Source organism: Leptonychotes weddellii, chromosome 4 (genome assembly GCF_054177405.1).
Source record: "Leptonychotes weddellii isolate Sample4059 chromosome 4, ASM5417740v2, whole genome shotgun sequence".
Classification (NCBI taxonomy): Eukaryota; Metazoa; Chordata; class Mammalia; order Carnivora; family Phocidae; genus Leptonychotes; species Leptonychotes weddellii.
This window is the reverse complement of record NC_138372.1, coordinates 126,553,672-126,576,071: the sequence shown is the minus strand read 5'-3', so window position 1 is coordinate 126,576,071 and position 22,400 is coordinate 126,553,672. Positions and strand designations below refer to the sequence as shown.

At 38.7% G+C, this 22,400-nt stretch overlaps 1 long non-coding RNA gene across 1 annotated transcript; it reads left to right on the top strand.

The window, feature by feature from the left end:
* The first annotated feature begins 1,417 nt into the window (after nt 1-1,417).
* Nucleotides 1,418-6,086, top strand: LOC145721139 (uncharacterized). The gene is made up of 2 exons (XR_014144602.1): nt 1,418-1,536; nt 5,757-6,086. It is a non-coding gene; the product is annotated as an uncharacterized LOC145721139 (long non-coding RNA).
* Nucleotides 6,087-22,400: the final 16,314 nt, after the last annotated feature.

Sequence of the window (22,400 nt, the reverse complement as noted above, 5' to 3'; positions counted from 1 at the left end):
TATAGCATGGTACAAATTACAAAGTGCTACAATATAACTTATGTGGTTTTATCATCCTAATTTTACAAATGAAAGGGGCTGAGAGAAGTTAAGTAGTATTGCCCAAATTCACTCTATCAGCACTAGGATTTTCTTTACTAGCCATAGCTGCTTCACTTTCATGCATATTTGTCTCAGCTACTTTATCTTGATTTTTCTTCTTTTTTTGATAAAATCTAACATACTGACAAAAAAAGTAAATATGACTTGTATGCATATTTCAGGAAATCATTATTAAGCAAATACCTGTATAATCACCAATAGAACCTTGTTAACATGCTGGAAGTTCTGATAGGTCTCTTCCCAATCACAATTTCATTCTTTGCTGGAAAGGGAACTTCCGGGGAGTAAAAAACTAGAAATAACACCACTGTCTGTCAGCAGGTAAATAGGTAAACAAATTGTGATGCATCTGTACAAAGGAATGCACCTTTTAGCAATACAAAAACTACCTACTGAAGTTACACAAAAACAGAGATCACTCTTAAAATCACTATGCTGAGTGAAAGAAACCAGACACAAAACAATATATGCTGTATGATTCAGTTAGATAAGTTCTAGAAAATGCAAACTAACCTATAATGATAAAAAAGCAGATAAGAGGTTGCCCTCAATGCCCAAACTAAGCAGTGAGAAAGGGTTGGACTGTTAAGGGGCATCAGAAAACTTTCACAGAGATGGACATATCCTCTATCCATTTGTCAAAACTGGCTGAATTGTACACTATAAAGGATGCAATAATGTCATGGGGGGAGCCTCTTTAATGACAACAACAAAAATCTCCTACTATGATTGCATATTTATCTATTCTGTGTGTTTATCGAGTTTTGGTTTTTGTATTTTATGACCATTTTATTAATTACTTACAAATTTAAACAGTGTGGCATCTTTGTGAAAATTGACCCTATTATCAAAGTGAAATGACTTTATCTTTGGTAATGTTTTTTCTGAAGAGCAATTTTGTCTAATGTTAATAAAGCTATATCTGCCATATTGTTTGCTAGAATTGCATAGCATACCTCTTTATATTCTTTTCTTTAAACTTGTTCTTATGTAAAGAGCATATCATTTTTTTAGAAACAGGTCTGACAATCCCTGAATTTTTTTTAAATTTATTTTTAATTTATTTATATATTTTTTTCATTCACATTCTCAGGAGATACTTTTTATGGATACGGAGTTCTAGATTGGCAATTACTTTATTTCTGCACGTAAAAATTATCATACTACTGACTTTCAGCTTCTATTGTTGCTCTTAAAGCGTTGACTCTCTCTGTGTCATTCTTTTGATGATCTGCCTTTTTCCTGTGGCTGCTTTAAGATGGTTGCATTTCCTTTGGGGTTTTGCAGTTTCACTATGACATTTCTAAATGTGGTTTCAGTTATTGAATCTGTTCTTTCTGAGTTTTGGAAAATGATCAGCTATTACCTCTTTAATTATTACCTCTGTTCTCGTCCCTCTTCTGAATTTGTCTCCTTATGGAACACTGATTAAAAGTAAGTTAGCTTTTTTCATGTGTCTGTTTGCCATCAGTATGTTTTCTTTGGACAAATGTTTGTGTCTTCTGCCTATTTTTTAATTGGATTATTTGTTTTTTGGATGTTGAATTGTGTAAGTTCTTTATATATTTTAGATACTAATCCTTTACTGGATATGTCATTTACAAATATCTTCTCCTATTTTGTAGGTTGCCTTTTAGTCTTGTTGTTTCCTCTGCTGTGTAGAAGCTTTTTATTTTGATGTAGTCTCAATAGTTTATTTTTGCTTTTATTTCCCTTGCCTCAAGAGACATATTGAGAAAAATGTTGCTGGGTGGGAGGGATGGGTGAAATAGGTGATGGGGATTAAAGAGTACACATCATGATGAACACCGAGTACTGGATAGAATTGTTGAATCACTATATTGTATACCTGAAATTAACATAACACTGTATGTTAACTATATGGAATTAAAATTAAAAACTTAATAAAAAACGTAAGTTAGCTCTTCTCTCTGTTATCCATCTCTCTCTTTTTAAAATATTTAATTAATTTATTTCAGAGTGAGAGAGAGCACATGGGGGGAAGGGCAGAGAGAGACAGGGAAGGGAAGGGAGAGGGATAAGTAGACTCCTCGCTCAACTGGAGCCTGACATGGGGCTTGATCCCACGTCCCTGAGACCACGACCCCAGCCAAAATCAAGAATTGACTGCCCAACCAACTGAGCCACCCAGGTGCCCCTGTTATCTATCTCTTAACTTTCCTCCATATTTTCCACATTTTTGTCCCTGTATGCTTCATTCTGGTTAATTTTCTGGTCTATTTTCTAATTCCCTAAATCTTTTTTTTTTAAATTTTATTTTATTATGTTATGTTAATCACCATACATTACATCATTAGTTTTTGATGTAGTGTTCCATGATTCATTGTTTGCGTATAACATCCAGTGTTCCATTCAATACGTGCCCTCTTTAATACCCATCACCAGGCTAACCCATCCTCCCACCCCCTCCCCTCTAGAACCCTCAGTTTGTTTCTCAGGGTCCATAGTCTCTCATGGTTCGTCTCCCCCTCTGATTTCCCCCCCTTCATTTTTCCCTTCCTACTATCTTCTTCTTTTTTTCAGCTGTGTCTAATTTTTTCTTCAACCCCTCAAATAAATTTTTATGTGTGTCTCTTCTGCCTTTGTGTTTCTTTTATACTATTTCTTCCTTTCTTTTTCAAATCTGGTTGGTTTATTTTTATAGTTTTCCTCTTTTGCAGACATTTTCAAGTTGTCTTTAATGTTTTTAAACACAGTAAGCATACTTGTTTTATTTCTGGATCTGATCATCTCAATATCTCAAATATTTTGCATCTCTTTTGTGATTTTTTGGATGCTGATTATTTTTCATGTGCCTTATTTTTTTGTGTATTTGATTATTTTTACTGTGGGCTACTCAATGATTTTGAAAAAGTACTTTTTATGATTCTTTGAGGCCTTCCTGAAGAGATGATTTGTATTTCCTTCTGTAGACCCCAGTGGGCACTATTAATACCATCAAACAAGTTTATGGCTTGAGATTGATTGGCTGCCCAAATAATGTGATCCAAACTTCAAATCTTTATGAGGATAAGTCTGTGGTGACCACAAGTTCTCAGGGACTTTCTCTGCCCTCTTATCTCTTTTCATCCATTTACACAGTGCCAAGACAACTTTCTGTACAGTCTCCTGAGGAATGTGTATGTGGGGGAGGTAAGGCAGGGGACTTATTTCTGGTTTGTTTTTACCCTGAGATGAACCCCTGGCACCCAGCTTAATGTGGGAAGGGTCTCATAATAAACTTACCACCTTGAGTGGACTCTGGGCCTTAAGTTCTGACTATCTCTTCTCCTAAGTCCAAATTTATTGGATTCAGCAAATGCCTTCAGGTTAGAAGGACCTTCACTATTTCACTATTTCTCTAAATCCCACTTTCCTTTAGGTTTTGGCTTGATAGTCCCTTACAATTTTGTAAAATATTTCATTCTTCTAAGAAAATTTTTAAAAATCTTAAGCAGTGTTTTAATTGTTTCCAACAGGGCTTTGGTCTAAATCTAGTTTGTCATTTGCTGGAAGCAGAAATCTTGGTTCTTGGTCCTTATGATAGGAATCATAACCTGAAAGTTAACTAATGGAAATGATTGAGACATATTGTTGAGCATGGAAGAATAATAGTGTAGAAATCACCCACACTGTTTTTACAGAGCATAAGGAAAGCATACATTTGATTCGGGGCATAAGGCACTTATTTCCTTTTTCAAGATACAGCTTTACAGCATCAAAACTGGCTAGGTTGCCATCCAGTACAATTGTTTAACTCTTCATGTTGTCCTTATAGACTCTTAATTCCAAAGCAAATATGACTTAGTCCATTTGGGCTACTATAAGAGAATGCCACAGACTGGGTGGCTTATAAACAATAGAAATTTATTCCTCACAGTTCTGGAATCTGGGGAGTCCAATATCAAGGCACAGGTATAATTGGTGTCTGGTGAGAGCTTGCTTCCTGTTCAAGGACAGCTGTTTACTCACTGTGTCCTCACACCACAGAAGGGGCTAGAGAGTTCTCTGAGTTCTTTTTTTTTATAAGGGCATCAATCCCATTCATGAGGGCTCCAACCTCTTGATTTAATCACCTCCCAAAGGCTGTATCTCTTAATACCATCATTGGACATTAGGATTTAACTTATGAATTCTGGGGTGGGGGGCACAAATATGTGGTCGATAGCAGTAGGAAAACATGGATGCCTATGGATGGTCATGTATAGAAAGAAGGGTCACATCTTGAATAGAAGACTTAGGAAATGCTCCATCAGCCCTGTTTTGTCTGTAATTTCCTCTCCTGCTTACAACTGTTGTCAACGAGTGGTAGACAGACTTAAAGACCAATTTGTTCCTTGAGATATGAATAAAATAAACATGAGAAATAAAGCTCTCACTTTTCCATCATGAATGTGAGGTCAGGAAAAAAAATGTTCAAATTTCCATTGCAATGGGGACTCCTGTGAGAGAATCTTGGTTTGTAATGAGTGGTGAAAGCACTAAAACTTAAAAATGTCCTGTTAGCTAAGCTCAGCTTCTATTTCCTGGAAAAGAAGAACATTGAAGCCATTGTTTTCAGTGAAGAGAGAGAAAATAATATGAAAGTCATCGGTTCCAAATGATCCACTTTTTAAGTTCTTCCTGTCACTTCTGACATTTTTTTTTTAAATTCTTTCCAAGAATGTCAATAGAATCTTTCCTGTACTTCAGCAGCCACATTTACTGGCATTTGTAGTTCTACTAAAACATAAAAGTCAATATGTCAACACAAAATTGTGTGTTATGAGGTCCACTAGTGGATGAAAAACTATATTTTTCAAACACCAGCCTTTTATTAGTATTAACCAAATTAATCTTTAGGAGATAATCTGGAAGAGTCCCAGTCATATGTTAAAGTTCTAGCTTTAAAACATTAACACATTGTAAAATTAAAATAAATGGGAAATTATGGGGCACCTGGGTGGCACAGTTGGTTAAGCATCTGACTCTTGGTTTTTGCTCAGGTCATGATCTCAGGGTCATGAGATTGAGCCCCATGTCTGCCTCAGTTTCTCTCTCCCTCTCCCTCTCTTCCCCCCTCTAAAATAAATAAATAAATCTTTAAAAAATAAAATAAATGGGAAACTGTCAATGATTCCTAGACACACCATTTGATTATGGCTCTCTAGAAGACTGACAAACCCGAAGAGTTGGTTAATTTGAACATATTGCTAAGGCAGCAGCCTTCTATATGTTGATCAATGAAAATTTGGGAACATACTTAATCATAACATGTCTTAATTCTTTTCACAGAAATTCCTAATAAGAATAGGTTATAATTTAGTAACTCCTTATTCAGGATCTTACAAATCTATCTGTAGGCTTCATTTGCCATACTAATCTGGTATACTTAGCTAACTATTTTTCTAAATGAGAAATTATTTTTATTGAGCATATTTAGTAAAAGACTTTCCTTTTACATACCCATCAACCAACGGTTAGTGTGATTGAGGCATCAGGTGATAGCTTCGAGAAGCTGTGGTTTCCTGCTTAAGTACTGACCAGGGTTACAGAAGACTGAAGATTTATTCTCTAACTTGGCTCAAGAGTATCTGGTCATTGTCATGCAGAGATTCTTATTATGCACATTGTAGTTGTATGTCTAAAAATCGACTTAATTTTTTTTTTTCCAGCATGTCCTACCTTACTTTTCCCATATTTTCTTTCTGTTCTCTTTTCACTTCCCCTTTCCTGATGAACTGATGATGGTTCAGGCTGGATTCTTCAGTTGCTGCCACCCGTCCCCTCCCTGACCCTCAGTCAAGCTCACCATCCCGGCCTCTGAAGCAGCTCTGGATGAAGGAGACTGAAGTGTATGGATGAATCCTCTCTAAGTTTTACCATAAATTTACCAGACTGCTGAACTACTGCCCACTCGTTACCCCAGTGGCAGCCCACGCACTCTGTCTCCTCATACTCATAAATGTTCATCAATAAAATAAAGTTCGTTATTACCCAAAGAATCTGTTTTTGCTTCACTCTGGAAAAGAACAAGTTATGCTTGCCTTGAACTTGCTGCCCACTCAGGCCCAGTCCCCTTTTGTGCATCCTCTGTCTCCAGCCCCACTGTCTTTGCATTCTCTCTTTGTGTGGCTGAATGTCACTGATTTCCATCTGCAGAGCTGTAAACCAGGGCCGGCAGCAATACAATAGAACAGCTTTGGGAAGGACGGAGCAGGACATCCGGCTCCCCTCCCTGATGCTGGCTGTTTCATTCATTTTACAACCTTCACAAACTCCGAGCCTGTGTGCTTCTAGAGCCAGGCACATTTTAAAAGTTTGTCTATGTAACAATATAAGGCCATACTAAGTTAATTTCTTTTCTGGCTACGAGAAATGTGTGAAGCTAAGGGCAAAAATAAACCATTTCTAGGGTTCCACAAGTATCGATTATTTCAGGGGTCAGAAAAGTGACTCCAGCAGGTGGAGCAGAGCCGTAAGACAATGAGGAAGGGGGAGGGTGTGAAGAATTAGGTCTCTAGTGTCATCTAAAAGGGGTCAAAGCCAAATTTAAAATGGCCAAGGCATATTTTCAAAAGGGCCAGGTTCTGCCTATGAGGCTGTCAGTTTGCAAAACACTTGAATATTTATGTGAAATATATACAAAACTAAGTTTTAATAATACATGCTAGGTATTTATGTGCATCGATAAATGCATGCCATCACTTGCCCATGAAACAGATGTTTGTGCTGATGTCCCATCTACAATGTCTACATCCAAATCAACTCTGTGTAAAGAAGTAAACTCCCCAAAGCCTGAGTTGAATTCCTGCTCTGGTTTCCCCAAGTCAAGCAAACAACGTGACTGTTTACATTAGTTTTCCAGTAGAACTATAGTCTGCAAGCAGGGTCCGCTGCTTTCCCCCGGGGTGTGTGTGTGTGTGTGTGTGTGTGTATGTGTGTGTGTGTGTGGAGGCAGTCCTACCCCTCAGTGTGATGCTCTCTTACCCCTCTAGAGAAGATGGACTCTTAAGTGCTCTCACTTGAAAGGAATTGACAGTTCAGAAATATTGTTAGAATGCACGGTGAGAAGAGTTTGTCCCTGTTCCATTGCTTCAGAAAATACTTAATGTACTTAGTCATTAGGGTAGAGAAACTAGCTTAGATTTTTAGATACATAAGTTAAAAAAAAAAGTGCCATGGCTCCAGCCCTATCTTTTGGATTCTAGACATAACTACCTGACACCAGGATGATGCTGCAGGAGTGGGAGGCTCCATCTCCCCAGCCTCGAAGTGGCCAAATCAGGCAATCTTTGCAGAACAACACCCCTGTGAGGCCCTCAGGGAACAAGGGAACACAATGCATAGACCATAGAGTGGTCTATCTTTGTTTCAAAAGAGACAAGCCAAATACACAAGAGTCCTTGGAAATAGAAAAAAAAATTTCTGAAAAACATTTTTGGAAAACAAATATTTAACTTAAACTTTTCTTTTTTTTCTTTTTTTTTTTTTTTAAAGATTTTATTTATTTATTTGACACAGAGAGAGAAAGCACAAGTAGGCAGAGAGGCAGGCAGAGAGAGAGGGAGAAGCAGGCTCTCCACTGAGCAGGGAGCCGGACATGGGGCTCGATCCCAGGACCCTGGGATCATGACCTGAGCCGAAGGCAGCCGCTTAACCAACTGAGCCACCCAGGCGCCCCTTAACTTAAACTTTTCTAATCTCCATTGTATTCTCTCTCATTCATTCAAGGAACTTGACTATAAATCAGAGGGCATTTGCATTCAGAGAAAGAGAGGTCAAGCCAAGCTTAGCCAGTATCTTGTCTTCTCCATTTTGAGATGGATTGTGACTGTGGAGTGGTACATACAGCTCATACTTCTTTGGACAGTTGTGGCTTGATTCTGTGATGACCCAGTAACCCAGGCTTCTAGCCCCACTTAGTTTCTTTTATTCAGTCCAATTCATGCTTCCCTGACTGAACCAAAGGGAAGGACAGCTGCTGACTTTTCCTCACTCTTGCTTAGCTCTGAGGAAGAGCTGTTTTCAAAAGACTTCTCGCATACCAAAGGTTAACAAAAATAGTAGGGTAATCTTGTCTCTTCTGTTTAAAAAAGAGAGAGAGAGAAATATTAAAACATACAAAGTAGTTTAAAAATAGCATTTGCTGTGGCCAGTTTGGAGCATTTAATAGGGATGATGAATCCCTACTTATCCCACAAACACATACAATTCAGATGATATGTGCATTCACTGATCCTCCTGACTTTAAAATAACAAGGAATTAAACCCGAAGTTTTTGTTCTTTCCACGCACACATTCCACAACCTCAAATGAGGGATGGATCTTTATCCCTCAAGAGGCCCCATACTTGCTCCAATGAATACAAAGTGTGAGCCCTGACCTCAGCAATTACTGTCGCTTGACCTCACTGAATTCACATGCAGGCTTTCTCAGTTTTCTTTTAGGGACAAAGAAATATGTCTTGTGTGAAATAAAGCTCACAAAATTCCCCCAAACTCAACAATATCCGGCCTTTATCTTCTCTCAGGAAGGAGACTAGTAATTAATATCTACATAGGTAGGGATTTTCAGGTTTTAGAGAAGGGCAGGGGAAAGAGAAGGTGAAGTTAAATTCGATAACAACATCATCATAGCTGTATGTCAGAATAGCCATCCTTGAGAGACAACGTGAAAGTGTTTGGCTCAGTGTCTGTGTATAATAAGTGCTGAATAATTGGTGAACACTCTCTTGAGCGGGGAACAGTTTTGTTCTGTGGGGGAGGGAGCATTCAGAGGGATTCAGGACTCAGGCAGGACTGTCCAAACACATGGATTACCAACTCTCCCTTATCCAGCTCTCAAGGAGCATTGTAGTGAGACCTTGCTCTCACTTCTTACTTAATTTCTCACCTCCTCTTTTAAGTTATTTTCAAACAGACAAGACAACATAACTTGACCTTCTCATCTTATCCTCTTTCACTGGTTCAACCTGTCTGACCTCTTCTGCTCAGTCTCCCAAACAGAGTCTTCCCAAAAGAATTAACACTGTTTTAATTACTATCCCCCCAATCTAGAAAAGTTGAGAAAGACAGACAAAAAGTCTTTAAGAAAGAACAGTTCTTCTCATTAACTTGATTAATCAGTGAGGAAGACAGTTAATTCCAAGACTATGCCCGGGAGAACACAAGTTGCCAGGCAGTTGGGTAGGTTTGAAGAGAAAAGATATAATATGTGAAAAATTTAGCACATTTCCCGGTCCAGAGAATAGATGGAGCAAATGTTAGTTGTCTTTCCCCACAAAATCCTACTTCATAGACTTTATAAAAATATTAAAAGAGATGATGTGTATTCAAATGTTTTCTAGAGCATACAGCATGATATAAATATGTATTCTTACAATAGTACTGTGGTTTATTTATTTATTTATTTTTCTTTTAAGTAGGCTCCATGCCTAATGCAGGGCTTTTACTCACGACCCTGAGATCAAGACCTGAGCTGAGATCAAGAGTTGGAAGCTTAACTGACTGAGTTACCAGGTGCCCCAATAATGCTGTGGTTTAATGTTGACCCATGGCCTCTCCTTGTAGCAGGCACCTGCCAGAGCTTCAGGTCACTCTGTTCTATCTTACTCTTGTCATGATTATTGTGGTCTCAACAACCACATTGATGATCCATCGAGGACCTTAGTTTCTTGGTTTCTCGACTCCTTCCATGCAATAATCTTGCCCTCCACCCATCCTCAGACAGTCACTTTACAATGTCAATTGTAATCCTCCTGCTCTCTGCCACCACTTCCTCAATTACTGGTTGGCTTCATTTAGTGCCCTTCAACCAACAATCCACTAACTCACTAGGACCCAATGTCCTTCACCACCTCATGCCGTCACTCACCCAGATTAATTCCCAGAGCAAACCATTTCAACCAGCCATTAGGATATTCACTCAACCCTTTGTCCTCATGTTTATTGAGTTCTCAGCATCTCCCGGCCCTTGTTAATTCAACTGTCAGCCTCTTTCCTGTCCACACCTCCACCGGGCTCTTAACCACTGCATTATGCTGCACATCAGTTTGCAAAAGTGTAAGTCCCTCTTTATACCAGCTAACCCCAGGAATGCTGTGAAAGAGGAATGAGGAATATGTGACTCAGTAACATTTAATGAAGTAATTACAGGGTTACATTCATGACAAATTGTCCAGCAAAGGTGATAACCTTTTTTTAAAAAAGATTTTATTTATTTTTAGAGAGAGAGAGTGGGGAGGGGCAGAGGGAGAGGGGGAAAGAATCTGGAGCAGATTCCACACTGAGCATGGAGCCCAACGTGGGGCTCAGTCCTAGGACCCTGAGATCATGATCTGAGCTGAAATCAGGAGTTGGTCGCTTAACCCACTGAGCCACCCAGGTGCCCTGCAAAGGTGCTACCTTTATGATCTCATCTACAGCCTTTCTGGGGGAGAGGAAAGTGTCCCCCAGGTTTCTTCAGATGGTCACTTGTGAATCTTAACTTGGCTGATTGCAGAGTGTTAACTGCCACCACACCCTTTCCTCTGAGCATTACAGATGGAGTGGGAGAACATCCTAAGCAGAGGAAATATATCTGAAAGCTCTGAGGGGAAAAAGAATCTTTTGTGTTGTTTTGTTTCAAGAAGACAAAGAAGGAATTGTGACCAAAGGGCGAAGGGAGAAGGAAGAGAGGGGTATGGCTATGTAGGTGTGGGTCACCTGCAGATGTCACAGTCTGTGGTTAGAAATTTAGACTTGTGTCTATGTGCAATAGAACATCATTGGATAGAGTTGACTAAAAATTTCAACTGATTAGTCTGGTTGCTGTGTAAGGAAATGATTGATAAGGATGAAATGAGATGTTAAAGAGCAATGTTGGAAACCAGGTGAAAACTGATGGCACCCGGACAGAGGAGCTGAGCAATGGAATGGAGAAAAATAGAATTGCCATCTATTTTAGGGATAGACATGACCAGACTTTTGTGATAGATTGAGCGTAGGGAATGTGTGAGAGAAAAAGGATTCAAGGATAATTCCCAGGGTGTTTGGTTTATGCAGCTAGATGATACCATTTATAGAGATATAAAGACTGAGAGAGAGAAACAAATGTTGGGGAGCAGGGCCCAGGATCAAGACTGGGTTTTAGACAGGTTAAGTTGGAGAAACGTGTAGGATATGCTAACGATGCTACTGGATGGCCGTTGCATGTATGACACTGGAGCTCAGAGAGGCAGTTTGCCTGGAAATACAAAGGTGAGCATTGTTGGGATAGAGAGGGAACTTAAAGCCACAGGGAAGAGCGAGGTAATGTAGAAGAATTATAAAAGGAACACTTCAGAGCTCAGGACCAAGCATGACAAACACCAGCTTTGAAAGGTTAAATGTAGGAGGAAAAACTAAAAACAGTCACAGAAAAAGAAGAAGAAAAGAGATAACCCACAGAATGTGCTCGAGTTACCGGAAAGACGTGTGGCATCTAGGCTTCTGTTGGTGAAGAACAGAAAGACACACATGCTCACGTAAGTCCGAGCCTTCTTCTGGTGCTGTTCTTCCACATTCCTACACATCCTCCAGGCCTGGTTCCCAATTAAACTGAGAGATACACTTTTAGGTATTTAGGAGAGAGAAGGCTGAGTTTGTGGAGCAAAGGCATTGTCAAAAAAATTGTCAAAAAGATCAAAAGAAATTATGGACAGCATCTCTCTGGGTTCTACTTTCCTGTTTGCTTTCAGGAAAATGTGATTTCTAAGTTTTTTTCTTATTCTCATTTCACACAAGAAAAAGTGAGAGAGAGATAAAAGAAGAGGGAATAATACTATAGAGAAGTTCAGCTAAGAGATAGTTTATTGACTAGGTTAGATATGTTAAGTATAATTCATAATCAAATCAAGAAGCTTGCCTTTGCCACTATTATTAATTTGTTGAATATTATTAATGCAAATACTACACTGAGAATCTTTTCTGGGATGTATGGAATTCTTAAATAAAATTGCAGAAAAACTAATAGACACTGGGAACCATTTGAAAGTGCTTGAGAAGATGTCTACATGACATTGTGAACTGAAATCAACGTCATGAGGTATACTGATGGTTCCAACGAACAGGCAAGTACTCCATATCCTTCAGTGACCTTTTTCCTCTATTTTTCCTACACTCAGAATGATATCTGATTAATAATGAGAAACTAGAGATTTCTCTGGGCCTGGGAATAAAGCCAGTAGTTTCTTATCCAAGATTGTCATTGAGATAGTCTGAGATCTGTGAACAAAGAGAATAGTAGAAAGCACAAGAAAGTGGAGAGTCAATGGGTAGGAGTCTACTGGGAATTGTCTAAGTGCTATGGCTCCTAGTTGGCTTATATCCTGGATTGGGTGTGGTACTTCAGCAGAGCAGTTAGATATAAAGGGGTCAAGGATAGACTAAAGAGCAATGCTTGTTGTTGTTGTTGTTGTTATTGTTGTTTTGGGGGGTTGTTTGTTTTTTATGGAACTTTTGTTTCCATTTACGCCCTGTTGTGGCCCTTAATAACCCCCACCTGGTATTCACCTACCTTTGTATAGTTCTTTCCTATATTATATTAGGATTTCTCTGTGTGACCATTATAATATGGCAGAAGTGTTGGTACGCAACTTCCAAAGTTAGGTTGTAAAAGGCTTTGGACTTCTACCTTGCTCTCTCTTTTGGCTTGCTCACTCTAATGGAAGCTACCTGCCATGATGTGAAGGTTCTCAAGTAGGTCTATGGAGAAATCTAGGTAGAGAGGGACTGAGAACTCCAGCCAGAAACTGTGTAAATGAGTCATCTGGAAAATGGATCCTCCAGCCCCTTCAGATGATTACAGCCATGGCCAAATCTTGATGCAACCTCATGGAAAGACCCTAAGTCAGAAGGATCCACCCTGTAGGCTGATCCTAGATTTCTGACTCTCAGAAAACGTGTGAGATGATAAATGTTTGTTGTTTTAAGTTGTTAAATTTTGAAGGGCAACTTATAAGCACTAATAGACAGTTCATTAGCTGTCAAGGCTTTTTTGCTCAAAGCTGGAAACAGGACTTGGCAAGGCTTGGCCCCGAGGAAGCATGTGGCAAATGAAGACCACATAAGGGGATGATCCCTGGAGGTAGAGAGATACTTAGAAATAAATCAACTGTAGGTACTAAGAACAATTTCATCTAAGCAAGCAGAATTTTTTTTTTTTAAAGATTTTATTTATTTATTTGACAGAGAGAGACACAGCGAGAGAGGGAACACAAGCAGGGGGAGTGGGAGAGGGAGAAGCAGGCTCCCCGCAGAGCAGGGAGCGCGATGCGGGACTCCATCCCAGGACCCCGGGACCACGACCTGAGCCGAAGGCAGTCGCTTAACCAACTGAGCCACCCAGGCGCCCTAAGCAAGCAGAATTTTAAGAATGGAGAACATTCAACAGGTCATAGGGGGCATCCCAGGCAGCAAGCAGCACCACGGAAGACTGTCAGGGAATTTTGAGGTCAGGAGCCCTCTTGCAGGCAGACTGAGTGACAAGCAGGAGTCTGTCAGCAGGCAGTGCTGTCCCATCCAAGCAGCCTGCAGCAAGGAAGACTCGCAGCAGGTAAAGATCTCAGATGGAAGCTGGGATTCAGGGGAAGGATGACACTTCCTGAAAGAAGATGGACACAAGGACAGAGGGACTGAGGACAGGGTTGTCAAGAAGAGGTAAAGGATCCAGGGGTAGGTGGTGACTACAAAGTAGGGTCAGAACTTGAGAATAAATTCAGTTATTAGAAAAGGCCAATGAGGGGCGCCTGGGTGGCTCAGTTGGTTAAGCGACTGCCTTCGGCTCAGGTCATGATCCTGGAGTCCCGGGATCGAGTCCCGCATTGGGCTCCCTGCTCAGCAGGGAGTCTGCTTCTCCCTCTGACCTTCCTCCTTCTCATGCTCTCTGTCTCTCATTCTCTCTCTCTCAAATAAATAAATAAAATCTTAAAAAAAAAAAAAAAGAAAAGGCCCATGAGGTCAGAACTCAATTAGCGGAGAGGCTGACTTATTGCTCGCTGTCTCAGCAGATAACTGAAACTCCTATGAAAGAGATGAATCCACCTGCCTAATGTCAACAGTGGTCACTGAGCCTAAGACAGAGAGAGATCTATAGATGGGAGGTAGGGCTGGAGACACAGAACTCTAGGCAGACCTGATTAGCTTGGATTGTTTCTTAATTCATACATACAGCTTATAACAGCTGGGCCTCCTTTTCCTATTTTATCCTTAAAGATGCAAGAATAGCATCTCAAATTTCAGTAAAGTAGAATTACTAACATTTCAATATTTGCTGAATCATTTTATGCCATTTTTTTCTTCCTCTTTTTGTGATTTGTTATGTGTGGGAACTACAGAGTGATAATAATCTTTATATTTGTAGAAGCATTTTATAATTTTGGAAGTACTTACATCTAATTTATGGCACTCAAGTGCTCTGGAAGGAAGCAGGGTGATTATTATTAACCCCAGGGTACAGATGAGGAGACTGACAATCAGATGTGTTAGAGAACTTGCCTGAGGTCACTTGGATGTTAAGTGGGGAAAGCCAGGACACAATCATTCTCTGATTTCCTGTCTAGTGTTTAAATGTCTTATGACCTTTAAAAAATCTATTCAAAGTGTAAACTAATCATTAAAATGTTTAAGTGTAGTATTTGGAGATATAATTTATTCTGCTTTCCCTAATTGTTACCTTAATAATTTTGTCCAGAAACCAAAAGTCCAGCTAGTGACTTTTTAGATATTGAACTACATGATTCTGGATTGAATAGGTTCTGGCTTCTGATTCCTAGAGGAAGAGGTCCAGAATCACTGAGATACAAACACAAATCCTGGTACCTCATTTTTAGCTGAAGACTTTTCATCTCCTGTGGCAATGACATAAAAAGTAAGGGAAAACCAAATAGGAAGTATGGTCTCAAAATTACTAGGTTCATTGCATATTGAAGGTTAAATTCATGCTTCTCTATCTCTCCATCTGTCCATCTGTCTATTTGTTTCTCTCTCATGTATTTGATATTATATTCATATAATATATATTCATATATATTTAGATAGGTATTTATGTATTTATCAAAATTTTATTTCTTCTTGGGGCGCCTGGGTGACTCAGTCAGTTAAGGCTTTGACTCTTGATTTCGGCTGGGGTAATGATCTCGGGGTCGTGAATTGAGCCCCACATGGGGCTCCATGTTCAGCAGGGAGTCTGCTTGTCTCCCTTCTCCTCTGCCCCTCCCCCACTCACACACACACTGTCTCTCTCTAAAATAAATAAATAAATCTTAAATAAATCTATTTCTTCTTATATCCTTTTGATGAATTTGAAATGAATCATTACGAGGAACTTTGAAACTATTTGTCACAATCAAATATTTGTATCCTATACACACGGGGAAAATGGAAAGGAGGAGAGGAAACTATGGAAATAAGAAACATCTTCAAGGAATATGGATCTAACCCATGTACTGTGTGTGGACCCAGGCCGATTGCAATGTTGGGGAATGCATGGTACTACAGATAATTCCTAATGAGCATCTAGTTATGCATTGATGCCTTTGATCCCTTTCTCAGAGGAAATTGAGGGGACACTCGTACCTTTTACAGAGCTATCTTTGAAGTAATATCTGTCCCAGATTTCATGGCATCACTTATATATTTGGCAACCTGTGTTATAAAATCATACTGTCGTTGTTTGGTGAAACTAGAAGTACTTTTCAGACTCCAACTAATTAATATTTTTTTTTTTACCAAAATCAGTTTCTTTTATTTTTGAACATAGCAACACAAATATTATGTCGATGAATAAAGGAGATTTTGATAGTTTATCTTTCTGTCTTTAATAAAATTAAATCTAAACCATCTTGGAAAAATAGTTTTCCTATTTTACCTTGAAAGATTGCCTCTGGAGGTATTCCATAAATTCTCTAAGGGTAATCCATCCACAGGAATATTCTCCTCCTTTTAATTGTGTTCCTTTGCGTATTTCAGGAAGCTATTCTTAATATATTACTCATTTGAACTGTGTGATAGCAGAAATTAAGACCCCAAAAACTAACCATACAAAAATACTCTTTGGATAAACCCATGTAGAAAATGATCAGCTAATTTTGACTTAAATCTTATTTATATTCATCTAATTAATTCTTAAAACTTTTTTTTATTGTGGCAAAATATACATAAAGTTTTATAATTTTAACCTGTTTTAAATGTACAGTTCAGTGGCATTAAGTACATTCACATTGTTGTGCAACCATCATCCCTGTGCATCTCCAGAACTTTTTCACATACTGAAATTCTGTGCCGATTAAACAGTAACTCTCCACTCTTCCTTGCCCCTAGCCCCTGGTAAACACTATTCTACGTTTGCCTCTATGAATCTGACTACTCTGGAGACCTTGTTTCGTGGACTCATATAATTATTTGTCTTTTTGTTTCTGGTCTTACTTCACTTAACATAATATCTTCAACATTCATCTATGTTGTAGCTTATAGCAGTTTAATTTTCTTTTAAGGCTGAATAGAACTCTAGTGAATATATATACCCATTTTGTTTATCCTTTTATCCGTAGATGGACATCTGGGTTGTTTTCACCTTTTGGTTTTTGTGACTAATGCCACTGTGGACGTTGGCGTACAAATATCTGTTCTAGTTCCTGCTTTCAATTCTTCCGTGTTTATACCTAAAAAAGTGGAATTGCTGGATTGAATGGTAATTCTATGTTCATTTGTTTTTGAGGAACTACCATACTGTTTTCCACAGTGGCTGCACCATTTTACATTCCCACCAGTAATGCACAAAGTTTCGGTTTCTCCACATCCATGCCAACATTTACTATGGAATTAGCATCCTCATAACAGAGGCCCTCGAGAGCTTTCTCACCCCTTCCACCATGTGAGGACACAGTGAAAAGGCAATTGTCTATGAACGGGGAAACAGACCCTCACCAGATGCCAAATCTGCCAGTGACTTGATCTTGGACTTCCTAGCCCCCAGAACTGTGAGACATAAACTTCTGTGATTTGTAAGCCACTCAGTCTGTGGTATTCTGTTATAGCAATCCAGATTGACTAAGGCACCAGACCTCATCAACGCATGCCTGGGCCTCTCCTCTTAGCCAGGAATACTTGACATCCATCAGCAGGCACAGCATAGCCCCAGGGAAGAGAGATTGGTAGCCCTGGCATATAAGCCTCACTCAGGAGAATTTGCTCCTGAGATCCTGGGAAGATTTAGGCAACTCAACTCCCATTGCACATAGTATCTCTATATAAGTTGTCATGTTCTAATTTTTTTACCATGTGTCTTTGCCTTAATAGATTTTGAATACATTGAGTGCAAGAATCGTTTCTTTTTAACTTTTGTGCCTCTTAAATTAAGCATAGTGCCTGGATTATGATAGGATCTCAGTAAATATTTGATACTTTTCAAATACATATATATATTTATACACACATATGCACACATATACACACTGCACATATACATATACATATGTCACAGTTGTTTGTGGTATTTATGTACTCAACTATGATTCCATTACTCTGGAGGAAGAAAAGAATGGTTTTTAGTGTTCAGCTAGCTAGCTGTCTCAGCTACTCTTTGTTCCCCATTACAATTTCCATCTTGTGTTCTAATTTTGATGACTGGTGCCTCCTTTTGATTCCTATGCTTAAGATTTGTTTTGTTGGGGGGTGGGGAGTAAAATCAACTGTTTTCTGACTATTCTGTCCCAATGTCCTTCTTGTCGTTACTTCATGAGACTCAGTGTCCGGTGCTAGGCTCTCCTGTCAGTGGTGAGTAGATGTCCCCATGCTGCCTTTCTGCCAGATCTCCTTGTTTGTTTCTTACTGTGCTTTCTTGACCACTAGGACAACCTATAGCTTAGGTTGAGCTTTTGGATATTATCTGTAGTTGTGGACCTGTAATCTACATGGCATGTCCACCTGCCAGACTGGCTCTCCTCTCATACTTAAAACTGTCCTTCCACAGCCCACAGAGACATATCCTGAGCTCTAGATGGCTGCATGCCCTGTAATGGAAACCTAGCAAATTCAGTAGCTCTTTTTTTTTTAAAGATTTTTAAAAATATATTTTAGAGAGGTGGCAGGGAGGAGCAGAGAAAGGGAGAGAGGGAGAAGCAAACTCCACACTGAGCACAGAGCCCAATGCAGGGCTCGATCCCACAGCCCTGAGATCACGACCTGAACTGAAATCAAGAGTTAGATGGTCAACCAACTGAATCACCCAGATGCCTCTAAATGCAGTAGCTTTTAATAATTTGTAGGGTCATGAATCCATTTTGTACAGCAAATGAAAGCCCCCTCTGCAGAAAAAATGCATGCAAATACACATGAAATCTTGCATCAGATTTCAAGCAGTTGGTGGACTTAAACTGAAGATCTAGTGACCTGGCAGTTTGGGTTGGGGGGTGGGGGGGGGTCAGACACAGGGGAAGAAGGGCAGTCATTAAAGCCATTGCTGTGGTGGGCACCTTCTGTCATCTCAATTGTCACTCCTATTAGATAGGAAAGGGATGCAGTCATTCAGTAGGACAAGATGCCTTTTATATGTGATTTAAAAAATATGTATAAAAGGTATTTTCAAAAACCATAGTCTCTAAAGTGGTTTCATGAATAACCCGCAATGCTGTGATTATTGAACAAAAAAAAGAAGTATGTTCTGTCAGCAGGAGACGATTGCCACCTTCCGCTTAATAACTTCAGTATTGAAAAGAAGTGTGGGCAAAATGAAAAAACCCACAAACTAAGCTTTTAAACATGTCAATAATCATGAGTTAATGGGGGAATGAAAAATGAGGAATGTAAATGATTTTGAGCTGAGACTTTTAAAGGTTTTTTTAAATTTCAGTTTTGCAAGTGATTCTGATGATTGAGCCAGGAAAAAAAGGAAAATCAAAAGCAATGTTTAGATTTCACAGCCGTTAAAAGAAGAAAGAAAAATCTGTGGAGGTTTGAACTGAAATTTTCCAAATTATTCTTTTCTACACAGAGGTTAACCAACCATGAATAAACAATTCTGAGGTGAATTCGATTAAAGCTTTTTGGTATTTTATGGATTAGTCATGAAGACTAAGCTCACAGAGGATATGTAATATGTATATGTCAGTATTATATATTTAGAATTTCTCATTTTGCTAACTATTGCCTTTATAGTCATTTGATATTAGTCAGACTCCAGAAAAAGATTACCTATTCTTGTGAAGCCAGGTGAGTATGACTGGCTTTCAGGATCACAGTGTTTATTGAAGAGCTAATTTCCTAAGCAGTTATTGGCTTGTCCATGATAAACAGTTTAGTCTTGAAGGACAAATTCTGTTTGCTAATGTAAAATGTGAGCTAATAAAGAATTTATATTTTCTGTCATAACTAAGGTAAGTGATATTTCTTGAATGAATTTTTGAGTAATTATTCCCATTTCATTTACATAAGATCATTATCCAAGATGATTTTAAAATAATTTCTTTTTCAACTTTTTTACATCAGTTATGAGAATCTGGAATTCAATTACACTATATTTTCCTTTCTTTAAGTAATATGAAAATAAATAAATGAATAAATGCCCTTTTCTTTTATATTTCTGCCTTCCTTGTTAAGAATTCTCATGCTCAGTTTTGAAAGAAAATAATCCTCTTTCCCTTTCCCAAATAATTGTTTTTGCTCATGTCAGCATAAATGGGAAAAGCTCTTCAAGAAAGTAATTGAAAAATGTGGTAGGTTCTATTATTCACTAATAGCCACTACCTCTATACATGTAGGCATATGGGAGGATTACACTTCCCATGCCCTTCCATTTGACTGGGGACATGTGACTGGTTCCAGCCAGTGAATTATAGGTCAATTCCATAGCTGAACCTTTAATTGCCAGTGCCAGACACTCCAGAGGATTCTCCTGTTGCCACAGTAACAATGGAGGCATGTGTAAAGATGGATCCACCATTAGTTTGGGTTCCTTGAGGCACTCTGATGAACAGAGCAATAATGAGCAGAGCCCCTCCCAACCTACATTGGTCATTGGCATATGCTAGAGAGGAATATTTCTGTTTTAACCCCTGAAATTTTGGGAGTGTTGTTTAGCACAGTATAACCTAAGCTATTCTAACTAATACAAGGAGAACAATTAATAACAGTTATTACTAATAATTCTGATAAAACAACTACTAATAACTCTAGTACAAACTGATATGGACTTGGTAAATACCATATGTCAGACGCTTAAAAACTACCCTATGAGGTAATCATTAATATGATTTTTATTTTATAGATCAGGCAACTGAGACTGAGAGACTAAGTAAAAGATTACCCAATTAAGAGATATTAGAATGAGGACTTGAATCTAAATAGATTTACTCCCCAATTTAACTATTAACCAGAGTAACCTTCTAATAACTCTCCAATTGTACTTTCTAAGACTTCATCAATGTGTCCCAGGGAAGATAGTGTTCTTGATTATACCTCAGGTGTTTCATCTTTTAGTCAATAATTATGGATGAGAAGAATTTAACTGCAAGCCAGTTCTCTAGTCCCTTAATGAAACTATATATAAAGCTTTTAAAGTTGAATTAACATTTAGGGAATATCTGTTATGAATTAGGTGTTCTACTAGCTGCCTTTTACATATATTTTTCACTTATTCCTCCTTGAAATCCTTTCAATTTTTAATATTATTAACCCCACTTTATAGAAAAAAATTAAGGACCCGGGAAGAAATGTATTATGTCCAAGATCACCCAGCTTATAGTTGGCAGAGGAGTTTAAAGTTCTGACTTAAAATCCCATGCTTTTCCTTTTTGGAGAGAATTCATGCACATAAACACAGCAAATGAAGCAAAACTCTGTTAGGTTGATTCTTTTAGGATGGACTGGGTCTTGAACAAAGTTGGCTTAGGGGACTGTGAGAATTCCTGCCAGCTCTGGATTCTTGGCAATCAGAGCGGGTCTCATCATGCTGGTTCAGAGCATGTGCCATGTTCAGTCTAGTAACCCGACAGCACTGAACTGGGAAATGACTCTCCCTGCAGCGCTTGAGGGGAAAGTGCAGAATGGATTTCCAAATATGCCTGAAACGACACTGCAAAAGCCACAAACACCCCATCTGTTATGTTATGGCTTTGGGTTATTGAAAAGGTTTCATCTTGAATACCCTAAAATTTCTCCCTTTAGAAGAAGACTATCAGTAAGCACCAGGGTTTTGGTCAACTACAACTTCCTGGCTTCCATACCACTCTGATGGATGCTTCAGTGCATGATGTGACATCTGTCTTTCATTAGGTCCTCCACTGTATACTTCTACCTTTGCATTTCCAAACTCCAATTTTAAAAAAGTGTTATGTGAACTTCATATTTTACCCCTTAGTCTTATTATCGACTTGTCTGTAAAGTTGGCATCATGACCAATTCTCCACTAAAATTCAAATTTCAATTCAATGTGAACATAAGATTGCCACAGGAGCAGTGGTAGAACAAGGAAGACTTGATTCCTATTACACCCAGTCTTAACCATATTTGATTTGTCAGTAAAATTCCTCAGCAAGCTGGCAGTACCTTGCTCCAGGTGTGATAACAGTATATTTTATCATAAGACAAATAAGTACAAAACCCTGCGCTTTACTTACTCTGAATTTTGAAGTTTCTCTGTGGAATGTTCTGAGCTCCTAACACCTCTCTGCACATGAAAAGCTTACTTTAGTTTCTTTACACAGTGCTTGTCAAAGGTTAGGACTAATTATAACTTTAACTCTGCTTTTGGAACTAAATCAAATCCAAAGTGTTAATGTCTTTAAGATCCCATCCATGAGTGGCATTTAGAGTCTTCTTGGGCATTTGGAATTCACAGAGCTGAATTTTTTTGCTGGAAGAGTCTGAGCATTGTTGATAGAAGAGATAAATGTCCAAGGTCTGTATCTTCTCTCTGCAACTTCTACCTCCAAGAGCCGGGCTTAGGATCGCTAGAAGGCAACCTTTCCTGTCAGACTTCCAGCAGCAAGGTGTTTAGACAGCAATCATCATTTTCCTTTTAAATTTTTTGCAATAAAAAATTTTTTTTTGGCATCACTGGAGTCACTGATGTTTCTTGCAAATAAAAGTGATCAAATGAAACATAGAGCACCATAAATCAAATAAGAAAAGAAAATTGTGTTAGAATTTTGCCAGCTTGTTATTCCCAGAGAGTTGAAGTCTACCTGAAAGAAATAACTCACCTTTCTTTGGCTATAATTTCTTGAATTTATACATCTCATATTTGAGCCTATTTGTATTTTTTCATTCTTTGCCCATCTCCTCCCACACTCTCACCACTAC